Source organism: Carlito syrichta, unplaced genomic scaffold (genome assembly GCF_000164805.1).
Source record: "Carlito syrichta isolate Samal-C Ts95f unplaced genomic scaffold, Tarsius_syrichta-2.0.1 Scaffold288990, whole genome shotgun sequence".
In the NCBI taxonomy this organism is placed as follows: Eukaryota; Metazoa; Chordata; class Mammalia; order Primates; family Tarsiidae; genus Carlito; species Carlito syrichta.
Window position 1 is genome coordinate 25,809 of NW_007233086.1, and position 26,501 is coordinate 52,309.

Here is a 26,501-nt window from a genome sequence, read left to right on the forward strand (position 1 = left end):
AAAAAAAAAAAAAAAAAGAAAAAACATCTTTACATATACCCAGGTAGTTTTGATTTGGGTGTCTTTAGTTCCTTTGTAAAGGACCATATTCCATTTAGTCTGACTTTTCTTGAAGGATTTCCTTTAACATTTATGATGCAGATTTGTTGATTTTTAAAAAATTATTCAGCTTTTATATTTCTGAAAGATTTTTTTTTTTTTGAGTTGGAATCTCACTCTGTCGCCCAGGCTGGAGTGCAGTGGCACACTCACGGCAACCCCAGCATCAACCTGCTGGGCTCCGGCGATCCTTCTGCCCCAGTCTTCCAAGTAGCCAGATCTACAGGCATGCGCTACCACACCCTACTAATTTTTGACTTATTGTAGAGATGAGGTCTCGCCAGCTTGCCCGGGCTGGTCTCAAACTTGTGGGCTCAAGCAATCCACTTGCTTTGGCCTCCCATAGTGCTGGGATTACAGGCAGAGCCACTGAGCCCAGTCGTATTTCTGAAAGACTTTTTAATCTGTTTTCTTTTTCAAATATATTTTCATGGCTTGAAGAATTCTAGGTTGACAAGGTTTTTTCTGTTAGTATCTTAAAGATACTGTCCACATTATTTTAGTATTTATTGTTTCTGATAGAAAATCTGCTGTCATCCTTATGTCTGTTCATTTGCATGTAATGTGTCTTTTTCCTCTGTCTACTTTTATCTATTTGATTATTCTTTTTCTTTCCTTCTTTTTTTCAGAGATGACTCTCTTTCTGTTGGCCAGGCTGGAGTGCAGTGGCACAATCATAGCTTTGACCTCATGGGTTCAAGTGATCCTCCAATCTCAGCCTCCTCAGTAATTGAGTTTACAGGAACCTGCCATCACACCCAGATATTCTTATATTTATTTATTTATTTGTAGAGATGAGGCTATGTTGTTCAGGCTTATGATGTAGTTTTTTATCATGCTTCTTGTGCTTGAGGTTTATTGAACTTCTGGGATCTGTGGGCTTATAATTTCATCAATTTTGGACAGTTTTCCTTAATTAATCATTTAAAAAAATATGTTGTATGTCTCACTTTACTACCCTCTCCTTTGAGAATTCTAATTATGTGTGTGTATGTATATCTATATATATATAGAGAGAGAGAGAGTCACTAGTTGTTCCACAGATTACTACGCTCTGTTCTTTTTTGTTAGTTAGCCTTTTTTCTCTTTTTTCCATTTTGGGCTTTTCTATTGCTTGAAGCTTCTTAATCTTTTCTACTGAAATGCCTAATCTGCCATAAATCCTATCCAGTGATTTTTTTTTTTTTTTTTTTTTGTCAAAGTTTCACTCTGTCACCTAGGCTAGAATACAGTGAGATGATCACAACTCACTGCAGCCTCTACCTCCTGGGCTCAGGTGATCCTCTCACCTCCACTTCCTGAGTAGCTGAGACTACAGGTATATGCCACTACATCTGGCTAATTTTTTAATTCTTTGGAGACAAGATCTTGCTATGTTAACCTAGGCTGTTTTTGAACTCCTGCACTCAAGGAATCCTCCTGCCTCAGCCTTTCAAAGTGCTAGGATTATAGGTGTGAGTCAACACACCCAGCCCCCTTCCAGTGAATTTTTAAATCAGATATTGTAGTTTTCAACTCTGCCAATTATTAAATTTTGGTTGTTTTTTTATTTTTTATTTATTTATTTTTTTTGAGTTGGAGTCTTACTCCGTTGCCCAGACTGGAGTGCAGTGGCACGCTCCCGGCCACTGCAGCCTTGACCTGCTGGGTTCCAGTGATCCTTCTGCCTCAGCCTTCCGAGTAGCCGGAATTACAGGCACGTGCTACCACGCCTGGCTGATTTTTTTTTTTAATTTATTGTAGAGATGAGTTCTAGTCAAGTTCCCTGGTGGGTCTCAAACCCACAGACTCAGGCAATCCACTCACCTCAGCCTTCCAAAGTGCTGGGATTACAGGCTGAGCCACCAAGCCCGGCCTTGGTTGTTTTTTTAAAATGTCTTTATTTATTTATTCTTACTCTAGCTTCTTCAAGTATGGATATGTATACTATACAAATATAATAATGACTGTTTAAATATCCTAATCTACTTATTCCATCATTTGTGTCAACTACAGGTCAGGGTTAGTTCCAAATGATTGATTTATTTTCTAATTATTTCCATATTTCTTTGCATGCCTTCAGATGTTAGACATTGTATTAGGAACTGGATATTTTTGTACTTCTATAAGTATTCCTAAGCTTTGTTTTGGTACTGTTAGTATGTTCTTGTTGGGTCTTGTTTTTAAGTTTCGTTAGCAGAATCACAGCAGCCGTTAGTGTGAGGTTATTTTTTCCCTCCATAATTGCTACAAGCGTCTTCTTAGCACTCTAGTAGATGTCCTCTGAATTATAAGGTTTTTCCCTCTAACTGATGAAAACAGACACTATTTCTGGACCTGTGTGAGTTCTGGTCACTGTTTCCTCTCATTATTTCAGAAAAATATTTCCTTGGGAATGAGTGCTTTCCTCCCACACACACCCTGATCAGAACCCCACTTAATATCCGGGGATTTCATCTGCAGACCTTTGGAGTTCCCTGTCTAGGCACCTTCTCTTTGGCACTCTGTTCTGTGATCTCCAACTACTCCAGTGTCCCCAAACTCACAGCTAACTCCTCAGTTCATGAATCCCTTGGACACTGCCTGGGCTCCCTGTCTTTGTGCTGTAACCTGGTAACTTTCTCCAGGTGGAAAACTGGGCAAGTGTGGGGCTCACTCACATGCTTTGCATCCTCTGATGTCCTTCTCTCTGGGATGCCAATGCCTTGAAAGTTGACGTTTTTGATATTTTGCCTTGTCTTTTAGTTGTCTCAGGTAAAAGGGCAAATCCGGTGCCTATTACCCCAGCAGTAATGGACTTTCCACGATTGTTTGTAAAACACAAATAATTTTTATATCAGTCCTTTGCTCTAAACCTTCTAATAGCTTCTCTTCAAACACTCCTTACCAATGTCTGCAAGATTCTGTGTGTTCTGACCTGAGCTCACCCTTCAAAGCTTGGCCACCATCCTCACCCTAGTCTGCTCTCAAGGGTTGTCTTGTTTTTTTCCAAAATGCCAAGTTTACTCCTGCCTCAGCACCTTTGCTGTAGCAGACCTTTCCACCTGGAATATCTGTTTCCCCAGTTTTCCAATAGCTGACTCCTCTTCACTCAGAAGTCTACCCAAAGATTAACTCCTCACCAGGCCATTCTATCTAAAATAGTGTGTTACCCCGCATCACATCTCCTTACACTGCCCACTTTTCCTAATAAGTCCTTATCCCTACATTACATTATATTGCTGACTTTCTGCTTTTTGTCTGTTTCCCTTGTAAGATAAGGGAAATGACTTTGTCTTATTAACTGTTCTATTCTGACAGCTTACAATTTTGTCTAGCATGTGGTAGATGCTCATTACATACCCATTTGGATGGATGGATGGTTGGACGGATGGATGGATGGATGGATGGATGGATGGATGGATGGATGGATGGAGTAACCTCAAAATGAAAGGGCAACCAAAGATCCTATACAAGAATATTGACACTGATTCACATTTCAGACAGTTCTTGTGTCATGAGCTGATAGCAGATGATCAGAGAAAGAAACGTGTTTGCGTAGGGCATAGTAGTTAAAAAGTGCTGTCTTCTTCTCACTCTTTCTGAATTAAAAGGAAACCAAGAGTCCAGCAGTGAGAGGCTGGGAGTGCTGCAGCTTTGCTTTGATGACCTCCAACCCCTGATATTTGTTTCTTTTCTTGTTGCTTCAGCTGTTGTTTTTCTTTCCTTTCATCTGATAAATCCTCTATGGGGCTTGAAAGGCAGGTCCCCTATGCACAGATGGCTGCCTTCCTGGCCCTTTTGTCTTAAGTCCTACAGGGTACTTACTTTTGCCCTGTGTGACTCAACACCTTATGACTTTTGTAGAGCCTGTTGCAACTTTGTCATTTTATAAGCCATGAAGATAAGTCTTCAGCTGCAGAGGACTCATCATCTAAAAACTCTTATGCCATCTCTCAAAGTCATCTTTAGGAACACATTTTTCCTTCACTAATACGCCTATCACACGGTCCTACAATTTGGCTGAAGTCATTCTGTCACTTGGGTTTGTTACTGAAATGCCAAGCACACTTGAAGATGTTAGGCTCTACGCAATAGCTTCAAGATAAATTGCCAAGTTGCTGTTGGCTATAATTAGACCTTGAATTCTTAACTGAATTTTAAGTGCAAAAATTTATTTATTTTTGTCTTGGTGGAAGTAATTCTGTTAGGAAGTAAATATGTGATTTTATCCATATCTCTCATGTGCAAATATACACATCTGTAAAATGTAAGCCCGGAGGAAAGGTTCTTTCACTCCCCACCACAAACAATACAGAATACATTTAGATTGAATAACATATAAGTTATACACTGATGCATAGATATTTTTCCTGGTATGATTGTCCTAAAATGTTGCTGTAATAGGACTGGTGAGAGGTGAGATATTTGAGGAGCAGGTGTCTGATTGCTTAGATAGAGAGAGAAGCACTGGATTCAAGTCAGGATTTCCTGATTTGAAAACTCCTATAGGGAGACCCCATCACTGCAAAAATTAAAAAATTAGCTGGTATGGTGGTGTGTGCCTATAATCCCATCCCAGCTACTTGGGAGTCTAAGGCAGGAGGATTGCCTGAGATCAGAGGCTGCAGTGAGCCATGATGGTGTCACAGTACTCTTGCCTGGGTGATAGAGTAAGACAAAAAACAGAAAACAAACAAAAAAAAAAACACCAAAAGAAGCACTTTACTGATAATTCTAACAGGAAGCCAGAAAGGAAACCATTTTTCATAGGTACCAAAGCCCCTGTGCCCTTTTCTCCAGAGACCTCTTTCCCCAATCCCTGCCTATTCTAAGACTCTAGCAGGCCTTACTGATCTTCACCTTTCCTTCTTCCCCCTGCTCCACAGGGTTGTGCAGCCAGCAGCCTATGCCCCTAACTCTGCGGGGAATAGGAGGGCTTCCCTGTCTGGGGAAGGACGTTCTCTAGGAAAGAAGGGTGTGTCCTAGTAAGGACTGACTTGCTTGGGCGGACCAAAGCAGGCGAATGGGACAGAGCCCACGGGATAGAATAACATGGTCCTTATTCCCTAAGACAGTTCCAGGAGACAAACTCATCAGGGGAATTTTCTGGCAATTTAATTCAGATTTCAATCTATTTCTGCCCCTGCCCATACCACAAATCAATACAGTAGTTTCTGTAGTAATTCAGTGACACTGAACATTGGGATTAATGTTTTATGTGCTGGCAAATCTATACATTTACTCAGAGATATTTTCAGAAAAACCTTGATCCTATCTCTTCTTGAAAATTCTTGAGAAAGGCATGAATATCAGGTGGGCATTTGAACAAATCAGGAACAAAAACTTTTTTCTGGTTTAATAGCACTTGATAAATTAATTGTTCCTGCAGAGAATGGAGTTCACTTGGGCGAGTCCCTTCATCATTCTCAGTTCTGACTGCACACAGGATCAGTTAGAGAATTTTTTATTTAAATAAATAAATTACTGAGCTGGGCACTGTGGCACGTGCCTATAATCTCAGCACTTTGGGATGCTGGAGCCAGAAGATTGCTTGAGGCCAAGAGTTTGAGATCAACCTGGGCAGCATAGCAAGAACCCTCCCCCATCTCTACAAAAACTTAAAAAGTAAAATTAGCTGGGCTTGGTGGTGCACACTTATAGACCCAGCTACTTGGAAGGCCAAACTGTGAGGATTACTTGAGACCAGGAGTTTAGGGTTGTCGTGCATTACTGAGCTATGATTGTGCTACTGCACTCCAGCCTGAGCCACAGAGAAAGACCCCAATTCTAAAGAAAGAAAGAAAGAAAATAAATTACTAGCAGCTGAACTTCTCCACAGAGGAAAGTAATTCTTGGGATGGGGTGCAGGCAATGAATGGTACTTCTGAGCTGGTACCCTAGACCAGGACTCTTTAGTGTGGAGACAGAATTGGAAACTGCCTTCCTCAGCAAAGCCCAGCAGGCCACATCAGGGACAAGTCTTTCACCTCCGCAGGCTCACCCAACCCTGCTCCATGCAGTAAGGAAAATTCTTCTCAGAGAACTTGGGTTTATGGTGTTTTGTCTCTCTGGTAAAGCTCATCATGCTGGAGCTTGAAGAATGTTTTGACCAGAAGCTAATGCCAGCAATCGTTTGGGGATGGTCTGATTGCCTGCCTTTAGGGAACTGTTCTATATTTAATGTCATGAAAGTTACCAGCATTTTTGCCCTTCCTGCCCAAACTTATTAGAAACTAAGCAAGAAAGAAGTCAGCCCACTGTGAGGCTGGGGCAGTTCAAAACCCAGAACCCTGAAGCAGCACCACAGTCTTGCTACCCACAGCCAGGAAAAGGAAGGGTGTCAGGTGACTTGACAGGGGGTATGAACACTAGGAAACTTCCGATGCCCGGGATCATTTCTGATAAGATTTTTATTTTATTTTTTAACGTCAGGAATAAGACAAAAGTGTTCTTTGCCTTTTTAGGACAGCCCTTTATGTCCTACATTACAACACTGGACAGTAGGATCTAAATGTTCTTTTTACCAATCTTGGTGAATGTCCTGCACTGTCTCAATAGAGATTTTTCCCAGGGTAAAGAGGAGAATGCGATCTGGTCACTCCTGATTCCACTCAAGCAGCCAAACAACATGTCAGGGTCCATGGCAGCCTCTACTGAATCTGCTGTGCAAAGATGCAAATTGAATTTGATTTGCTTGTCTAGACAGCATCTAATATGGCACTCAGTAACCACTTCTAGTTGGAGTCACATTCTGACTAGTATTGTGGAAAAAACAAGTATATGAGTATATAACTTTTTTTTTTTGCAGAGAATGAGAAAAAAGTCATTAAAAAATTGTTGGTTCGAATTTATCAAGAGATTTTATTAATTGGGAAATAACAACAGGAAGGAAAAAGGAAGAAAGAAAGGGAGGATAAGCAGAAGGGAGGAAGTGAGAAAGAAAGGAAGGAAGAAGGGAGGGAGGGAGGTAAGGAAGGAAAAAGAGAGGGAAAGAAGGAAAGATGGAGGAGGGAGGGAAAGAAGGAAGGAAGGAAGGAAGCTGGGAGTCCCAGATTTTGAGAAACTCTGTTTAGACTGGCCGTATCCACGCATGTCCTGGAGGGTCCTTTGAACACCGAGTGCACGCACTGTAATGCAGGAGAGCTAGAGAGATGTCTGGGCGCTCTTGGCTCAATGTTAATCCCTGCATGACCCAGCCAGGCCTTTCTTCACCTCTCGGGGCCTCAACTTTTGAAAGGGGGCTGCATTTTTTTTTTCATTATGAGATTTCCTGGAAAGAGGAATGAGGAAATGAGACTCACCCAGAAGATAAAAGAAGACATTTGCCACAAAACGGTTTTTCAAATGTTAGTTCAGCTCTAAACAAGTAAAGGCGAGCCCCACATTTTTGGAATGAGGAGTGTGAGCTTCCCCATCCCTGACACATCCCTAAGCAGCCCTGGGGCACCTGAGTCAATGTCAACAGATGACTTGGTCTCTATGCAGCTGCACTACTGTCAGCAGCCCCAGGACCCGAGGAAAAGAAATGGCAGGGGCAGAGTCCGGCTTTGCGGCTCTGAAGCTAGTTTCTCCATGCTCTGCAGATTTCAGGAATTTGATGGTATCAGTGAGTGAGACCACAGCACTTTATTTTGAGGTATGTGGGGGCAGGTGTCTTTTCCTTACACCTCTATCAGACCTCCTAGGTGAGATTCTAGAACACTTTGGCTTTTTGTCAGTGTTAGCATCATTTAGAACCCTCTGTGACTATTAAGAAGGACTGTGCTTAGGGAAAATGCACAGCAACCTGGGCACATCCCACCCACCGAACAGCAGCTGTTATTGGAGATGAAGTGCTAAGCGGTCTGTCTCTAGCCAGATAAAGACTATGTGTGGCCCAGGCTTCTCATCTGCACTCTGGAAGGCTCTTGTGGTAATTAACAGTAGAGCCACTTGACTCAGCAAGCTCCATCCTCTTGGGAAATTTGGGAAACCTGCCCACCAAAAGCTGGAGGAGGAGGATCTAATCCCCTCCTTCTGCCCAAGAAGGGGATTAGCTCTTGATCCTTTGGGCGAGGCCCTCTTGTCCTTTGAAGCCACTGCTTCTCTGCAGTGTCAAGTAGCCCACTCTTGGGGCCAGGCTTCAGACTTGAAGCTCTCTGCTAAGCACACTGAGTGACCCTTCTCAGTGGGTCTTTGGGAAATTTACATGGTAATCCCTTAAAAGCATTACAGAAAGCAGAAACCATTTTTGAAATGAAACTGAAGAGGGTTGCCTGCACTCCCCTTCTTGGCACTGTTTTTCTTGAAGGTGAGGCCAACCTGTGTGAGGTCTTCCCAGCAATCTCCTCTCCCCCTCAGATACCGCTTACCCACTGCCCACCTCAGCCAAGCATGTGGGTCAACAGCAGTTTCTCAGGCTCTTTGTTAAATGTCCTCTGTTGGAATCTACTCCACTAAGGAAGAGGCGGGAGGTATGTCCTGGGCCTGTGTCTGTCTTTAGTGACTTGGTGGAATAGGACACCAGTCATTGCCCCAGAGCCAGCCCCAGAGTTTATGCTTCCTGGTTCACCTCTCCTTCCTCAGCAGCTGTTCCAATCACCTCTCCACTGGGAAAAGGAAAGGGCACCCCATTTGCATCTCTCTGTATTGGGGATATTGGAGAGTGTTCTCTGCACTCTGTCAGTGATGCCCATTGAACTGTGGCAGCCTGGGTAGGGCAGGAGCCCTGAGAGGCCACACCAGGACAGGACTGTTGGCCTCTGGCCCCAGCTGCCAGTTTCTGAAGTTAATGTCACTGGTTGTGCCTCCATTTTTAGCTATTTCTGGCACATATTTTTAATCTGGGTCTTACTACTCTTTTAAATGTTTTTCAAAACTTGTATATAACTAATTATATAATTAATTTTATTTCATTTCATAGTAAAGAAAGTAATGACTTTTCATTTGTTTTTTGAGACAGGGTCTCACTATGTTGCCCAGGCTGGCCTGGAATACCTGGGCTCAAGGGATCCTCCTGCCTTGGCCTCCCAAATAGCTGGGACTACAGGGAAAGGCAGATTTCTGATGGTTTTTCATTTCTCCATCTTTAGTCAGATTATCCTAAAAATGTTTTTTTAGTTAACAATGGACAACTTTATTTAAAAATAAGACTTGCTTGGATCCTTACTGTGTGACTTTAACCACACTATTTCACGTCTCTAAGCCTTAGTTTTCTCATTTTTAAGAATTGAGATAACAACCCTCAACACAGCAGTGTTGTAACTATCATATGAAGAAATGGTGTCCAACTCTCAAGAGAACTCTTAATTGACGGCAAGCCACCCACAGCAACAGTGGCAGTGAGCATGATCAGTGAATGTACTTTAGGCGGACGAAGAAACAGAGTTGATGACAGAGGAAGAAACCATGTCAGGAGTCTGCAAGTCTGAAGCAAACACAAAAGCAAAAACAACAGAACACACTGTGTTTTTAAAGATTGTAGTGAAAAGCAATAGCAAAGAGCTCAAATAGCAACTGTGGCCAGTAGTGGGATGGATCCCACTTACATCCACATCCACATCCATACACGCCACACTCATCCACATACACTCACCTACATAGGCACATATATGTACAATACATGTAGAGAGTGAGGCCTTTCCTTTTTTTTTTGAGTTGGAATCTCACTCTGTCACCCAGACTGGAGTGCAGTGGCCGTGGCCGCTCCCGGCCACCGCAGCCTCCACCTGCTGGGCTCTGGCGATCCTTCCGCTCAGCGTTCCCAGTAGCTGGAACTACAGGCACACGCTACCACGCCCGGCTAATTTTTAAAAAATTTATTGTAGAGATGAGGTCTCGCCAAGTTACCCAGGCAAGTCTCGAACCCACGGGCTCAGGCAATCCACTCACATCAGCCTCCCAAATTTACAGGCTGAGCCACCGAGCCCGGTTGAGGCCTTTTCAATTACATGTGTAGTTCAAGCAGTCAACCAGCCCTTGTCTCCCTATCAGGGATGTCCCTGGCTGTTTCTGGCACAATTCTACCCCCAGATGCAGGTCATTCACTTGACTGCACTTTGGGCTGACCTTATCAACAAGCTTCTTCTCCTACTGCAGTTCATGTGGTTTTTGTGGTCTTTTATTTTTTAACCCATTAAAACACTTTCAAGTTCAGCTTTGTGGATTTGACATCCAACTCCCGCTGGAACCTGGCAGTGGTTTCCTATTTCTGGTTTATTGCTAAGAAATGATCAGAGAGAGAACCCATTAGAGCAAAGTCGCCACATTGCACAAAATAAGAAATCTATCCACGGTGAACCTTCCAAGGCAAAAGAAACAGGGCTTCCTCTCGGGGTGCTTTTCTCTGTCTTTGTCCTGTCTTGGAAAATGAGCTGTAATTCTCTGAGCTATTTGCCACATTATCTACTTCATCAACCATGATATTCCAATCTTCACATCTGCTTGTAATTACAGAGAAGAGTCTCTGAATGTCACAAGGACACTGGAGCACATGCAATGGGACTTGTGCAATGCTGCAGGAAAATGTTGGTAAAATTTCCCTGACACTTTAAAACATCGATAAAAGAAAAAAAAAAAAAAGCACGCTACTAGCACTTTTTCTCTCTGAGTGCTGCTAGACCCACAGGTCTGTGCCATGCTGCTCACACAGGTGTCTGTTTGGCCCAGATGATGTCTGTTCACATTGCTAAAAATAAAACCTGGTCTCAGAGATGCCAAATGAAATACAGGAGAAGATGAGAGGGTAGAACTGAACACTGTTCTCAGAGGTGCTTGGTAGTCTGGGATAAAGATGAGTAAAACACATCAAAATAAAGGGTGATAGTATCATCAACAGAAGGGTCATTTGAGAAGTGCTTATACCAACAACATCTCAAAATGAAGCATGGAAGTTCACCTGACAAATAGCCCTGAGACACATGGTGTGACCCTGTATGCCTGTAGTGGGCCATGCTACTTCTTTTTGTTTGTTTTTTTGTTTCTATTAGAAAATATAGCTTATTTAGAAAGTAAATTTAAGAAAGAAAGAGGGGATTCACCTCCACAAGTTAGGGGAAGGAGCCAAATCTTAAGAAACATGGCCTGGTTATAGCTCCAAGAACACTTGGTCATATCATAGCTTTGCAAGGCAATGGCCACAATGTCCTGGCAATGGCCCATGCTACTTCTTAATGAGTTTGGCAGGGATAAGACCCCTGAGGAGATCTCCACAGGTCCAGTGGAGGCAAGTAGAAGTGACGTAGGATGTCATAAAGGCCAGCCTGGTACTGTGTAGGCTGTAGGGAGGCCAACTTCCTCCAAGCTGTCCCTAGAAACAAACATCGCCGGGCTCTGAAGAGCTGTGGATAGATATATATTCAGCCTTCTCAGCACCCAATACTTCCTGAGTCATGCCTCAGAAAGCAAAGAATTTTATGTAGAAACACATCATGTACACACCAAGGGAAGAAGACATGGGGCCTGCAAGATAATATTTTCTCTAAGCATTAGATCAACATCTTAGATCTCTAAGCTCCAGATATGAGGAAAGTGTGCAGGAAAGGATGCAGCAGTATGAAATTCAGTCTAAGAGAAAACATTCTCAGAAAAAAAGTTTTAAAAAACAGATACTTTTATTTGCAGAGATTTTTCACCTCCTTGGTTAAATGCATTCCTAGGTATATGTATTGTGGTTACTGTAAATGAGATTCAGCTCTTGATTTGGTTCTCAGCTTGAGTGTTACTGGTGTATGGAAATACTACTGATTTTTGCAGGCTAATTTTTTATTCTGATACTTCACTGAAGTCATTGATCAAGTCTAGGAGTCTCTTGGAGTAGTGTTTAGGGTTTTCTAGTAGTATAATCATCAGTGAACAGAGGTAGTTTGACTTTCTTCTTGCCAGTTTAGATGTCTGTTATTTCTTTCTCTTGCCCGATTGCTCTGGCTAGTACTTCCAATACTATGTTGAATTGGTGTGGTGAGAGTGAACATCCTTGCCTTGTTCCAATTATTAGAGGAAATGTTTTCAACTTTTCCCCATTCAGTATGATGTTGGTTGTGGCTTTGTCATATATGGCTGTTATTATTTTGATACATGTTCCTTCAATGCTTTTATCATAAAGAGATGTTGGATTTTATTGAATGCCTTTTCTGTGTTTATTGAGATGGTCATGTGACTTTTATTTTTAATTCTGTTTGTGTGGTGAGTCATATTTATTGATTTGCAGATGTTGAATCATCCTTGCTTCCCTGCAATGGAACCTACTTCGTCATGATGGGTTATCTTTTTTGATGTGCTATTGGATTCAGTTTTCTAGTATTATAGTGATGATTTTTACATTTCTGTTCATTAGGGATATCAGGCTGTAGTTTTCTTTCCTTCTTTCTTTCCTTTTTTTTGGTAGAAGGAGGTTGTGTCATTTGCTGGATTTTGGTATCAGGGTGATACTAGTTTCATAGAATAAATAAGGGAGTTTTTCCTTCTTGATTTGTTTGGAATAGTTTCTGTAAGATTTTTACATGCTCTTGTTGTACCTCTAGTAAAATTCAGCTGTGAATCTGTCTGGTCCTAGTGTTTTTGTGTTGGAAGATTTTATATTACTGATTTAATTTCATTGCTTATTATTGTCTGTTCAGGATTTCTATTTCTTTCTGGTTCAGTCCTAGGAGATTTTATGCTTCCATGTATTTATCTATTTCCTCTACATTTTCTAGTTTGTTGCCACAGAAATGTTCAAAGTAGTCCCTGCTAGTCTTTCGTATTTCTATGGTATCAATTATAATGTCACCTTTATCATTTCTAATTGTTCTTATTTGAGTCTTCTCTCTTCTTGGTTAAACAAGCTAGTGGTCTGCCAATTTTGTTTATCCTTTCAAAGAATTAGCTTTTTGATTCATTGATCTTTTGTATCATTTTTTTAGTCTCTATCTCAATTAGTTCTGCTATGATTCTATTCAACAACTGCAGAAGATACATTATTTTAATCTCTTCATACAACATTCTCCAAAATCAGCCATATGCTTGGCCATAAAGCAAGTCTTAATAAATTCAAAATTATTTAAAGTATCTTCTCAGACCAAAATGAAATAAAACTAGAAATTAATAATAAAAGGAACTCTTGAAACTACACAAGTACATGGAAACTAAATAACTTGCTCCTGAATAACTCTTGAGTAAACAACAAAATTAAGACAGAAACCAAAAAATTCTTTGAAACGAAAATACAGAAACAATACACCAAAACCCCTGGGATACTGCAAAATCAGTGCTAAGAGAAAAGTCCATAGCATTAAATACCTACATCAAAAAGATCTGAAATCAACTTAACATTGCACCTCAAGGAACCTAACATTGCACCTCAAGGAACTAGAAAAACAAGTACAATCTAAAACCAAAACTAGCAGAAGAAAAGTAATTTCAGTTCTTAAGCTGGCTTAGGTATGTTTCTACGTCTTACCACAAAAAGACTCTGTCTTGAACACTACTCTATTACATGATGTCCTGAAGAGTACAGCTGAGTCCATGAATATCCTGAAGAGGCATTTTGATACAGGTCAGTTGGATAATTGAACTCATACTCTTATTAGCTAACCATTGTCATGTTAATGATAACTGCCATTTCTGATCTATAATTGCAACAAGCTACCCATTTTTTGGAAGAAAATGGAAAAATGAATTAGTTATTGTATGTTGGGTGCAGTTTTGAATATATAGAATACACAATATATAGCAATTTATAAAGAGTTATATTAGAAACCAACATCTCCATGACTGTTACTATGAATATAACACTATATATTTAAAACTTCTTTTACGCTATTTTCTTTCCAAAATATAAACCTAGAACTCCTGCTATGTGTCTGTGAGATTATTGTTTCATTCCCCTGTGGCATACTTTAGATCATGAACCATGCTGTTTCATCTTTTTTTTTACCTATCATTATAATGTCTATTTTGTAGTAAATCCGAGCCAATAAAAATGTTCAGAATGAAATAACTCTTGAAGATGCTATTATCATTTTTAAATTCATAAAAGAGTATATCTACAGTCCAGAAATATATAGAAGATCTGTCTTTTAGAAAACTAAGATGTTTTCTTCCTCTTCATATAAAATAAGTAATAGTAATTTAATTACATGGACATATAAGTAGTGTTTGTGTTTTTCTGGAATGAAATATAATTAATTAGTCATTATACCAGTGTTTACCAATAAACCCTCATGATAAAAATGGAATTTGTATGTATTTTAATAGTCGTGAGGTAATTGCAGTTTATGAAATATTTTTATACATTTTATAAAAGGATGCATCTTCCATAATAAAATCAAAACAGAAAAATTAACTGGAAAGTGCAATTGATTAAATATTTACCAAATAGGAAAAGGTTTTTGTGGTCAAGAAAACCACATACTTAAGAAAAGTATTAATAAAATTTTGAGTCAGAAAAACAGATAAATTTATGGTAGCTCTGACCACCTTAATACAAACTAAAAGTGGAAATATAGGGAACTTGGAATAACCAAAGAAATTGTAATAGAACAAAGTTGGAGAACTTAACATTTGATTTCAAGAATTTCTGTATTATTGTCATCAAGACAGCATAATGATAGTATAAGTCTCAAACTAAATATAGAGAATTCAGAAATAGATTCACAAATATTTGGTCAGTTAATTTTTGATAAAGAAACTGAAGTAAGTCAATGGGAAAATAATAGTATTTTCAACAAAGGCTATAGGAACAATCGGATATCCACATGGGGAAAAATGAACCTCAACTCTTACTTCACACCATTCATATAAATTAACTTCAAATGCACCTAAATATAAAAAAATTAAAACTATATAATTTCTTTTTTAAAAAAGCATAGAAAAAATTCTTCACAGCACTGGCATGGGCGAAGATACCTTAGAACTGAAAATGTACAAATCATAAGAATAAAAATTGTTAAATTGGATTTCATCAAAATGAATGCTTCTGCTTTCTAATAAACACTTAAAAAATGAAATGACCGCTGGGCTCAGTGGCTCAGCCTGTAATCCCGCGCTTTTGGGAGGCTGAGGTGAGTGCCCAAGACTTTGGGCTGAGGTGAGTGCCCAAGACCCGCCTGGGCAACTTGGCGAGACCTCATCTCTACAGTAAATCAAAAATTAGCCAGGCGTGGTAGCGCGCACCTGTAGTTCCAGCTACTTGGAAGGCTGAGGCGGAAGGATCGCCGGAGCCCAGCAGGTCGAGGCTGCAGTGGCCGGGAGCGGCCACTGCACTCCAGTCTGGGCAACAGAGTGCGACTCCAACTCAAAAAAAAAAAAATGAAATGACCAAGTCATAAACTAAGAGGCTATATTCATAATACATACAAAAAACTTTTATCCAGGATACATTAAGAACTGTTAAAACTCAAGAAAAAAAAGACAAGCAGCTCAATTAAAAGACATAGGCAGAAGATTTAAACAGATATTTCACAAGTAAATATATATATGAATGGCTAATAAACACATGAACATATGTTTAAAATCATTAGTCATCAGGGGAATATAAATTAAAACCACAAGATGCCACTTCACACCCACTAAAATGACTAATATTAAAAAGACTGAAAATATTGGCAATGATGTGGATCAACTAGAGCTCTCATAAATTACTGATGGAATGTAAAAATAGTGTAACAAAATGGGAAATTTCTTATAAAATAAATGTACGCTTACCATGTAATCCAGCAATTCCACTCGGAGATATTTACTCAAAAGAAATGAAAACATGTTCTCACAAAGACTTGTTTGTAAATGTTTACAGAAGTATTTTTCAAAATGGCCAATAATTAGAAATAACCCAAATATACAACCCAAATGTAGCTAAAGGAACAAATTACTCATGCATGAACATTATAGATAAAGCTCAAAACATGCTGCTGAAAGAAGCTAGAAACAAAATATCTCATTTATATGAAATTATAGAAAGAACAAAACTGATCTATAGAGAGTAAAAGCAAGTCAGTATTTGTAGTGTAGATGTGATTGATCAGCTAGGTACACAAGGGAATTTGGGGTTTGATAAGAACATTCTATACATTGATGGTTCCACAGATCTAAACATTGAATACAAAGGTGGTTCCACGGATCTACACATTGAATACAAAAGAAACTAAAACTCATTTTAGAGTGATGACTTAAAGTCTTTTAACCAAACTATCAAAATTTAATTATCCTAAGGAAGTTCAGTCAGTTGACCTGTGTGTGACTCAACTGGAAATGAGCCTCCATGTTCTACTGCCCCCAAAAGAAATCAATCCATTGATCATCCAGATCATGTGGCTTCTTTTATCTAGAGAGGAATTCTTTTTCTTTTCAGTTTGGTGATATTTCTGCAACCTTGGGAAGATAATAAAATTATATTGCTAAAATCTTTGGAAGATATCAAAATTAGCATAGTTGTAACTTCAAGATGACATAGAAACTAGCATTCAAAAATGACTTTAAACTCATATTGTTGTTTTACAATAGGTATATATATAACTATTCATTTATGTGTGTCTCATTTTTTAAATATTTTATTTATGTAAAGTATTCAGTAATACCAATATTTTAGTTGTTTAAATTGTTTCAGGGAATGTAATGGATCAAATTTGTGATTAATAACTAAACACTGCAAAAACCAAGGTTCTAAAATTTCTATTTGATATAGTAATTTGATAATTCTTCCAGTCAATGGTCTTAGGTGGTTAAATTTCTCTTATGACATGGGAAACATTGCTATTGTCTATTTTGTTAAATTTCAGAAAATGTTGATTTCAACTTATTGTCTCTTTGGACTCTGGAAGAGTACAATTAAATTTTTTACTTTCTTAGTTGTGCCAGAACAAAGCTTGCCAACCAGTTTGCTGTTACATATTAAAATTAGAAGATTTTAAGATAGATTTTTATTGGGAATTTATCTAGAAAATTAATGTCACCAATGATACTCTGCCTTTTCTTGTAATAATTACATAATGTAAAGAAAATAAAGTGAATCTTTTTTTTACCAAGTCCAATACATCTGCCCTTCAAACAGCCCCTCAATCCCTTCCTGTTTAATCCATTGTACTTTACATGCTTATAAAAGGTACAGAAATCATCTTGTCATTATTAAAGAACTACTGTTGACCCCTGAACAACATGGGTTGAAAGTGCATGGGCCCACTTACATGTCACTTTTCTTTCACCTCTGCCGTCCCTGAGACAGCAAGAACAATCCTTTCTCTTCTTCCTCCTCCTCCTTAGCTATTCAGTGTGGGGATGACAATAGTGAAGACCTTTGTGAGGATCCACTTCCACTTAATGAATGGTAAATATGTTTCTCTTCCTTCTGATTTTCTTAATCACATTTTCTTTTCTCTAGCTTACTTTATTGTAAGAATGCAGTATATCATACACATGACATATGAAGTATGTGCTAATCAACTGTTTATGTTATCAGTAAGGCTTCCAGTCAGCAGTGGGCTATTGGGAGTTAAGTGTGGGGGAATTCATGAGTTACATGTGAATTTTCGACTGCATGAGGGGTTGGTGAGCCTAACTCTCTCATTGTTCAAGAATCAACTTTAATACACTCGTGGCTCCTCAAGAACCATCAAAGAACATGGGATTTTCAGTATTTTCCTATGAAAAGATTTGTCATCGGCATTAGTATATCCATCCCAATTTTAAGGTTTAGGTGAATCAAAAATAAGAAATTATGGGCAGCCACTCCACAGCCATATACTTTCCAGCACTTCTAAAGCTGAAATATGAAACCATAATTTGATCAAGAATGAGGGTGCCTTGTTATTATAGTTTGGATTTATCCCCAAAAGAAAACCTGAGCAAAGATTCAGGTACATTGTTTTAGGAGATCCTAGTCAGAGAGTGGGAAAGCAGGAAAGGGAAGGGGGAGAAGCTGAGGAAGAGTGTGATTTCAGCCTAATTGCAAGGGTGTCTCTGACTTAACATGAAAGAATTGGTCTTTCATACCCCACCCCAGTAGGCACTGACTACAAGCAACCTCAAAAGTACAAAGGGTGCAGGGGAGGCTTGGGAAGGAAAGAAAACCTTCTAAGTCACCCTCAGATAACCCTGCTGGTATAAGCTTACTGCACTGTGTAAGGAGAATGGGTTATGCAGCACAGCATGTGGGGACATGGAACTAGCAAGAGCTTTGTTCTTGCTTCACAACAGACTTCTTAGTCTTTTAGCTGAAATTCTGCCACATGCACCCTTTAGCGCTACAGACTTTATTCAGCAGCCATTATTCAACTGCCATTTGCCCATCCTATCAGTAAAACATACCAAAGTTTATCTAATATTTCATTTGTAAAATTCTCCTTCCTTGTTTCTCTCTGGTATTGGACTGAATGTGCAGTCAAAAAACGTATAGCTCTGCATCCTACAGCAGTGCATCCTCAACCCTAAATTAACTGTGGGATGACAGAACACAAACCTGCTGCCCAGCTTGTTTAAATCCATCACTTAACATGTGGACAACCTTTCAGATGAAGTGACAAGTTACAATGTCATTTTTAAACAGCCTACAGCAATGATAACAAACAGGTCAGGCATAGTGTAATCCCAGCAATTTGGGAGGCCAAGGTGGGAGGGTTGCTTGAGCTCAGAGGTCAAGACCAGTCTAGGTAATATAGCAAGTCCTCATCTCTATAAAATCAAAACATTTGCTGGACATGAAGGCATGCACCTGTAGTCTTAGCTACTTGAGAGGCTGAGGCAGAAGGATTGCTTGAGCCCAGGAGTTTGAGGTTGAAATGATCATGCCACTGCACTCCAGCCTGGATGACAGAGTGAGACTCTGACTCAAAGCAAACAAACAAAAATGTCACACTGCTCTTGTATACAGCAAGTGCTGTTTTAAGGGTTTTTCATGTATTAATGAATTTGGCCCATCCTACAATCTGATCTTTGACAATGCCATAAGGTGCATGCTATTTATATCCCATTTTACATCTGAAGAAACTGACAAAAGAGAGGCCAAGTGACCTGGTAAAGATCACACTGCTAGTAAGTAGAAGGGTCTGTGTTTGAACCCAAACAGTCTTCTCCATGTAGACACATATATATGTGTATCAGAAGGGAAAGTGAACCCCAACAACTAAAAGAGTTTTTACTCAAATTTAAACACATAAATATTTGTATTTCAGTCATTCACACTTGTACCCAAAATAACAATCTGCTTTCATGGGTGCATCATGGTTGGATCATGAGAGTTATGCTGGAGAATCACATGGTGGCCCAGGACTTCACACCAGCATGGCCTGCTGGGAGCTCGGCGTGGACTTACAACAGGCTCACCACATGTCATGTAAACAGAAGCATCAACAAGACAGCTCACTTTCTGACTTTTAGTAAGACTAATTATATAGATTTAGCATACTCTAGGATTCAATGAATGAGTTTAACATAAGGAATATGTTATTTGGCACAAAGCGAGAAGCTTTACATTTTTCAGCATGATTCAAAGAAATGAGAGAAGGACGGCAAATCCTGCACCTCCTCATAAAAGTTTAAAGAAAGAATAATTGAGAAGCCATGATGGAGCCAGTAGAATCTCTTTTATCCTAGCTGACCTTCAGAATAAAATCAGTTCAAATTCCTTCACCTTCTACCAAGGAAGAGTGTCTCCTCGATTCTTTCTCCTTCCAATATCACTGCATCGATGACTGTAGCCATGGTTAATTTCATGTGTCAAACTGACAGGGACATGAAATGCCCAGGTGTCTGATTCAACATCACTTCTGGCTGTGTCTGGGAGAGATTTGCATTAGAAATTGGTGAGTCTACTAAAGCAGATGGCCTCCCCAGTGTGGGTGGGTTTCCGCCAACCTTTTGAGGGTCTAAGGAGAGCAAAAAGGCAGGGGAGGACTGAACTGGTTCTATCTCTCTGCCTGACTGCTTAAGCCAGGACATGACTCTGCTATCCTCAGTGTTTCCGGTTCTCAGAACTTTAGGCCTTTCATCTATACCAGCAGCCCTCCAGCTCTCAGGTCTTCGAACTGCACTGTCAGCTTCCCAGGGTTCCCAACTTGCAGATGCCAAGTCATGGGACTTTCAGGCCTCTATAATCACAAGAGATAATTCTTTATAATAAATCTCAAAAGAGATTTATTATAAAGAATTGGGTGTGGATAGATAGATAGATATCAATTACTAAATGGTATGAATATATTACATATATGAGAGGAAACCCAAAACAAAACAGAAATATCTTTTGGAGGATGGGGCTCTTGTATTACACTCAGAATTTCTTCCTTCAGGTCAACTGGTCAACCAAAATTTTTACTTGAAAGTTTTGAGACAGTTGAATCATGATTTGTGAAAGAAACATTCTGAGTTGTGGCAAACAGGTGACTGGTTCTTCCACTGTGACAATGTACCTGCTCCTACCTTTCTGAGTATTCAGCAATTTTTTACCAAAATGACCCCCAGGCCCCATCCACCCTATTCACCCAATTTCACCCTGAGTGACTCTTTGTTACCTGATTTTAAAAGTCCTCAAAGGGAAACATTTTGCCCCTGTGAAAGAGGTGAAACAAAAAATGGCAGAAGCACTAAAAAAAAGGCATCAAAATTCATGAGTTTGGAAACCATTTTTAGCAGTGGAAAAAGCATCTTGATAGATGTATTACATCAAATAGATGGCGCTCTGAAGGTGACTAAAGTTTAAACATGTAAGAATAACACAATTTTAAAAAATTGCAGGGTTTTTGGGTCCCCCATAGCTGTATGTAATATCCTATTGGTTTTGTTTCTCTGGGGAACTCTGACTAATAAATTTGTCATTATTATTATAGATTTTATCAAGTTCCTAGTAATTCTAGGGGTCTTACATACGTTATTTCTTATTTCTAATCCTTTAATTTGCAATCCTGCAAATTAAATATTGCTATTCTAATTTCAGTTTAAGAATCTAAGGTTCTGAAAAACAAAATAACTTGCCCAAGGTTATACCATCACACTTCAGCATGGCAGAGATAAGTCAACCATATTGAGTGTATCATTATTAATATCTAACTTAACTTTACACAGTGATATGCCATCTCACACCCATTGGGATGTCTACTAACAAAAAGAGAAGAAAAGAACAGGTGTTAGTGGTGATGAGGAGAAACTAGAACCCATGTGTGTTGTTGGTAGGAATAAAAAAAATGGTGTAGCCAATATAGAAGATAAAAAGGCAGTTTCTCAAAAAATTATAAACAGAGTTACCATATGATCTAACAGTTTTTCTTATGGATATATACCCCAAAGAATTAAAAGCAGGTCCCAAAGAGTTATTTGTACACTCCTGTTCAGTAAAACACCATCATGATGACCGAAAGGTAGAAGCAGTCAGTGATGATGAAGGCATAATGAAATGTGGTATAGCTATGCAAAGGAGTATAATTTAGCCTTTAAAAGAAAGAAAATTCTGACACATAGTACAACATGAATGAACCTTAGCATCATATGCTAAGTGAAATAAGCCAGTCCAAAAAAGGCAGATGCTATAGGATTCCACTTATATGAGGTACTTAGGATAGTCAAATTCATAGGCATGGGGTAAAATGGTGGTTGCCAGGAACTGGGGGAGGGGGAATGTGAAGTTGTTTAAGGGGTACAGAGTTCTGGAGCTTGGTTGTACAACAATGTGAAGGTACTTAACACTACTGAACTGTACACTTGAAAAAGGTTAAGATGATAAATTCTTCATGTATTTTACCATAATCAAAATTGCTTAAAACACCTGCTTTACTGAGGGCATTGCATGTGCCAATTGTTTACATTGTCCATCTTGTTTAATAATTCTATTAAGGTAGGTATTATCATTCCTATTGTACAGATGAGATTATAGAAGGCTGAAAAATAACCTCACAGAGATGACAGGATTCAAATCCCCAGAACCTGTGGAATGCATACTTTGCACATGTGATTAGTCAAGGATCTTGAGATGAGGGGATTAAACTGGATTATTTGAGTGGGCCCAAGGTAAATCATAATTGTCCTGCTAAGAGGGACATAAAGATTTGACAATAGGAGAGAAGTGTCAGAGTGACACAGCATGGGGAAGACTCAACCAGCACTGCTGGCTCTGTCGATGGAAAAGAGGCCACAAACCAAGAAGACACGTGGTCTCTAGAAACTAGAAAAGGCAGGGAAGCGAATTCCCTTTCAGATCCTTCAGAAGGAACAGAGCCCTCCTGGCTTCTGTTAAGACTGTGGTCTCCAGAACCACAAGATGATACATTTGTGTTGTTCTAAGTCCCTAAGTTTGTAGTGTTATAGCAGCAATAAGGAATAAATGCAAGAGAGGTCACATGTCGTGTTCTATATCACACAATCATTAAATGGTCCACTGAAGATACAAATTCAGATCTATCCAACTACAGAACCTGAGTTCGCAATCACTGAGAGTATAACAGAATGAATCAAATGAACTGCTTGGCCCAACAGATGGAAAAGTGCTCATCGTAATCATATGGCAATACCTGCCTAGCACTTAATATATACATTCCTCTCCTTAAGAGTTCTTAGAGTTCTCAGAAGTTTTGATATTTACTTTTCAGTTATTTGAAACTTTTGTTGTCTAAGTAGCACCCACTGGGTAGAAGACTGGAACAAGAGAACTGATCATATTTTTGCCAGATCTCATCCATATAAAAGTCAAAACTAAAAATAGATTACTTCATCATTGAAATATTTTTATGGAAAAAATTGTTTGAATTGAAGAGAGGAGAAAGTTTCTGATCAAGAAAAGTTACAAACAAAAAGTTACAAAAAAGTTATAAGCTATTACTTAAGAACAGTCAGATTGTCATCTAATGCTGAGACATTTTCATTCATAACTTTAAAGCATCATTTTTGTTATCATGATAACATAACAATTTTCCCTGATTTCTAATTTTTTCATTGAGGCATTATTGTATACTGTAACAGATCCGGAGTATACAGTCTACTGAGTTTTGACTCATGTAACCAATGTCCCATTCATCACAGAGCATTTCTGTCATTCTAAGAAGTTTCCTCACACCCCTCTCCTCTCCAGTTTTGGTCTTCAGGATGACTGTTTAAGATCAGATTGCGAGGAATCCATTTCTTAACCCCTAATCCACAATTCTGCTATCCTTGTATCTGATCATGCACATATTTAGAACAGAAACTAAGAATGTGTAATTTAGGGCACACAAAGAGAATAATTATTTACCTTTCAGCATCATGTCATTTAATGGTCTCCATAAGTCAGTCCCTACCTGCCTCTCTTATCTTGATCCCCTTCTTCCTTCAGGTTCTCTTCTTGGTCATGTTCCCTAGTCTCAGTACATACTCCTCCCAACCCTGAACACCTAGAGAATACCTATTCACCTCTAATATCAATTCAAGGCAACTTCTGTACTGAAAACTTACTTAAAGTCATCCTCAATCTAAGAATTCTCTCATCCTTAGAGCCTTGTAATCACTCTGCTCAAATAAAACCCATTATTGCATTTCTCTACACGTTAGGCCATAAAATAAGGTTGTAAATTCAAATACCTTCATGACCAGGAGAAGTATAAATAAGTAAAGCAGTTAGAAGTAACAGAATATGAAATGGTGGGGAGTACGGCAAAGTGGAAAGCATATGCCACCACCTAGAGCATGCAAATACATTTATTTTTAAATGGATAGAAAACAAAAAAAACTAGGGGGCCAAAAACATATGACAATATTTGTTTTATGCATAATCCACTCAAGTAGGTGCATACTCTTCAAGATGGAAGGGGACAAATACCAGTGACTAGCCAGGGTTTGAGGAAGTCTGTAAATGAAGAAGTTTCCCTGGTCAGTTCCAGTTTAGCAATCTGCACTGCTGCCAGGGAGAGCAAACCACAACTAATCGTTCTTACCTAAATTTCTAAGTATTATCTGAGAAAACAGGAAACAATTTTCATCCCAATAACTAATTACTCACATTAATTTTACTTCTAAAGTATAGTCAAGCAAAAATATGATTTCTCAAAAATATGATTTCTCAAAAATGCTCTAGGACTCTGACATCACACAACAGCCCTTTCTCATTAAGCAGCATGCTTAAACTTAGGATTTTAAAATATCTACAGGGTGTTCATATTTTATAGGCAACTATTGCACATCGTGTTTTTAATTGAGATCTAAATTTATGACACATTGTCGGATAATTTCCTCACCAATGCTCACAAAAAGACTCTTACAACATTTATTCACTTTGACAGTGTTGCTTTCTTGGATCCTTTCACTTTCTTTGTAAGGGGTCTCACTTCAAACTACATTTTATGGAGTATGCACTAAGAAAGAAATGCAAACCAGAAGTTTAGCAAAGCCACCCGTCAGATGTTGCTTTGAGGAAATCAAGTCTCAGCACTCCTCAGGGAATAGAACACAAGCAGTTCTGGTCAACTTTCTTTAACCCCCTAAAAGACCACAATGAGTAGTCTTTGTTAGAATCTTAGGTGATGCTAATGGAACTGGAAACATCTACTTAGGTGGGCGGCACAGTGTAGAGATGAACAGCACAGGCTCTGAAGTCAAAAGCCCTGGGTCAAATCCAAGGTCATTTAATCCCATGAGCCTCAGTTTCTCATGGATAAAACAGGAATATGAGCTACCTGACAGGCTTGTTAAAAAGAGCAAGAAGATAGTTTGCAAAGTATTTAGCATCACTTCTGGCCCATGGTAGGACTCAATAAGTGATAACATGTGCCACTATTATTATTATTTGTCTGAAATTAACAGGAAATTAGATGACAATTTTTTTTTGGTTATAAAGAAGTTTACTTTCTACTATTCTTGATATTGACTGCTTAAAACTTCAACATCTTTCTGTTTTATGAACACACACAACCACATGTGTGTAACAATTTTTATAATAAGATTACAGTAGAAAAAAAGAAAACAGGATAATTGTGCCTAGAGCTACAATGACGAGGGAATGATTTTTTTATGCAACCCACATCAGCAGTGTTGGAAACCGTAGCAGGAAGCTATGGTGTAATTACTCCACATACAAGGCTCTGCAGACTTGTTCAATTATTGCCTTCACTGACCTTTCAAATTTTTATTCAAGCACAGTAGAGAGAATATAGTATATTCGATCACTACTTGGATAATTATATATAATTAAATTTAATTTAACCCTAATTATGCATAGAGAAAAACCCTGCATTTCCCTGGGTCGTGCATGCAGTCTTGTGACTAGCATGGCTGGGTGGACACTGCAGAACAGAACTTGCGCATTATTAAGAAATCTGAAATATCAGCAGATACCACTAATTTAACATGTGCCCTTGAACAAGTTACTCAACTTTTGTGGGATTTACTTTCCTCACCTACCCAGAGCAAGGAGGGACTAATTCCTTTCAAGATTTCTTCAAGACTTCAGAGTCTGTTTATATGGCTAACTGGTATACCTTTGTCTTGTTTTTTTGTTTGTTTGTTTGAGGTTTTTTTTTTTTTTGAGTTGGGGGTCTCACCCTGCTACCCAGGGTGGAGTGCAATGGCACAATCACTGCTCCCTGCAGCCTTGACCTCCCATGATCAGGCGATCATTCCACTTCAGTTTCCTGAGTAGCTAGGATTACAGATGTGTGCAACCATGCTTGGCTAATTTTTCTACATTTTGTAGAGACAAGGTCTCGATATGTTGTCCAGGCTGGTCTTGAACTTCTGGACTCAAGCAATCCTCTTGCCTCAGACTCCCAAAGTGCTGGAATTATAGGAATAAGACATCTCAACCAGTTGGTATTCATTTTTTTTTACACAACTTCAGCAAAGTGGCACTTTCTCATGGTTGGGGTGGTAGAGATCTTCAAATAGAGTGACAGATGGCTTTACCAGGTGTCTCACAACTGCTTGTGGGTAGAGAGGGAATTTGTAGGCTGAAGAAACCCCTCCAATGGGAATCAGAGTGGGGCTTCACTGCCTCTGCCTCTGTCTCTGTCTCTATTGATTGAAGTACTCCAACCATTCAAATAGTACATTTTTAAATGATCATATTATGTAGAAAATCTTATGAGGGCCAAGGGAGACTTCTTCTTCACCTTCTGAAGATTCACTGAGAAGTCAATTCACAAAAGGCAGATTCACTGGTGAAATGGCATACAAATTTATCTGTGTGCCCATAGGGAGAGCCACAGAGTGATTGCCAACACTCCTGTGGGGTTTAGGAGCTCATGTACCATCCTGAAAAGGAGGTTATGGGAGGGGGAGAAGAGGAATTCTGTAGAGGAGATTACCAGGGAAATAAATGGTTCCAGGAACAGAGACTCATTGGTATGTTGTCTTGTGAAAGGGTCTGATTAGGTATGGCTATATTCTTGCTCTTACAGTGAGGGGAAGTCTGGATTTGACTTATGAGTGAAGAAAAAGTTTGGTGGGTCTGGATCTTAGGCAGATAAGGGCTTTGGAAGAGGCAATGGAGGTTAGGGAAGGTAAGAGAGGCCTTGAGGCTTCTTTGGTTCAGCTTTTCAACA